Source organism: Propithecus coquereli, unplaced genomic scaffold (assembly GCF_000956105.1).
Source record: "Propithecus coquereli isolate 6110/MARCELLA unplaced genomic scaffold, Pcoq_1.0 Scaffold111, whole genome shotgun sequence".
Taxonomy (NCBI): domain Eukaryota; kingdom Metazoa; phylum Chordata; class Mammalia; order Primates; family Indriidae; genus Propithecus; species Propithecus coquereli.
This window is the reverse complement of record NW_012135081.1, coordinates 3,403,678-3,405,933: the sequence shown is the minus strand read 5'-3', so window position 1 is coordinate 3,405,933 and position 2,256 is coordinate 3,403,678.

Genomic DNA, 2,256 nt, shown 5'->3' with positions numbered 1-2,256 from the left:
ATCTATAGATTTGATGTAATCCCAATCAAAACCCCAGAAAGTTATTTTGTATATATCAAAAATCTGATTCTAAAGTCTTATAAAGAAGCAAAAGACATAAAATTCCCAACACAACACTGAAGGAGAAGAACAAAGTCACAAGACTGGCAATACCTGACTTCAAGACTTACTATGAATCTACAGTAATCAAGACAGTGTTGTATTGGTGAAAGAACTGACAAATAGATCAATAGAACGTAATAGAAAGCCCAGAATTAGATCCACACAAATTTAGTCAACTGGTCCTTGACAAAGAAGCAAAGGCAATACAGTGGAGCAAAGATAGTCTTTTCAACAAATGGTACTGAACAACTGAATACTGACATGCCAAAAAAAAAAAAAAAAAAAAAAAAAAAACTTGAACCCAGAGCTTACATTCTCCACAAAAATTAATTCAAAATTGATCATACCCACAAATGTAAAATGCAAAATTATGAAATTTATAGAAGGTAACACAGGAGAAAACCCAGATGACATTGGGTATGGTATGACTTTTTAGATACAACACCAAAGGCATGATCTATGAAAGAAATAATTTACATGCTGGACTTCATTAAAATTAAAACTCCTGCTCTTCAAAAGATACTGTCAAGAGAATAACAAGCCACAGACTAGAAGAAAATATTGGCAAAAGACATATCTGATAAAGGACTGTTATTTTATCCAAACTATATAAAGAATAAAATATAATTTCATTTCATTAAAATTAAGCAATAAGAAACAAACAATTCAATTATAAAATGGGTCAAAGTCCCTACCAGGCACATCACCAGAGAAGATACACGGATGTCAAATAAGCATGTGAAAAGATGTAAAATATTACGTCGTCAGGGAGATGCAAATTAAAGCAACAGTGAGATACCACTGCGTATCTATTAGAGTAGCCAAAATCTAGAACACTGACAATATCAAATGCTGGCAAGGATGTGGAGCAACAAGGACTCTAATTCATTGCTTATGGGAATGCAAAATGGTATAGCCACTTTGGAAGACGGTTTGGCAGTTTCTTACAAAACTACACATACTCTTACCATATGATCCAGCAATTGCACTCCTTGGTATTTACTCAAATGAGTTGAGAACTTATGCCCACACAGAAGCTTGCACATGCATATTTATAGTAGGTTTATTCCTAATTGCCAAAACTTGGAAGTAACCAAGATGTCCTTCAGTAGGCAAATGAATAAACAATCTGTGGCACATCCAGACAATGAAATATTATTCAGCACTAAAAAGTAATGAGCTATCAAGCCATGAAAAGATATGGAAGAAACTTATAAGCACATTACTAAGTGAAAGAAGCCAATCTGAAAAGGCTGCACACCCTAGGACTCCAACTATATGACATTCTGCAAAAAGCAAAACTATGCAGACAGTCAAAAGATCAGTGGTTGCCAAGGGTTAAAGGAGAAGAAGGGATGAATAAACAGAGCACGGAGGATATTTAAGGCAGCGAAACTGTTCTGTGTGATACTATTAATATAATGGTGGATATGTGTCATTATACATTTTTCAAGACCCATAGAATTTACAACACCAAAAGTGAGCTCTAATGTAAATTGTGGACTGCGAGTAATAATGGCACATCCATGTGGGTTCATCGATTAGAACAAACGTCCCGCTCTGGTGGAGGATGTTGACAATGGGGAGGCAATGCGTGTGCGGGGCAGGGGTATATGGGAACTCTCCGGACCTTCTGCTCAAGTTTGCCATGAATCTAAAGTTGTTCTAAAAAGTAAAGTCTATTTTTTAAAACGACACAACTATTTTGGAAAACTAATATACATTTTCACTTGATGCAGCAATTCCATTTCTAGGTATTTATTTAAGCAAAAGGAAGACATGTGTCCACAGAAATGCTCACAAGTATGTTCATAACTGCTTTCTTGAAGGTAACCCCAAACTGGAAATACCTCAGGGACTCATTAGCAGGGACGGGCAAATGAGCTGCGGTATATTCATACAATGGCACACCACCCACCCGCTAACACGCACAACAACCTGGATGGCCTCAGAAACATTTTTTGAGTAAAAAATGCCAGACATACAAGAAAGTACATATGCACATTTTATACACACACACACACCCGCACACACACATATGCACGTGGCATATACTGTATGCTTCTTTTGTGGAAAAATCAAAACAGTGTTTGCTGGGGGCAGTGGGGTTCACAGGAAAGGGGCACGGGGGAATGTTCTGGAGTAATGGGGGTA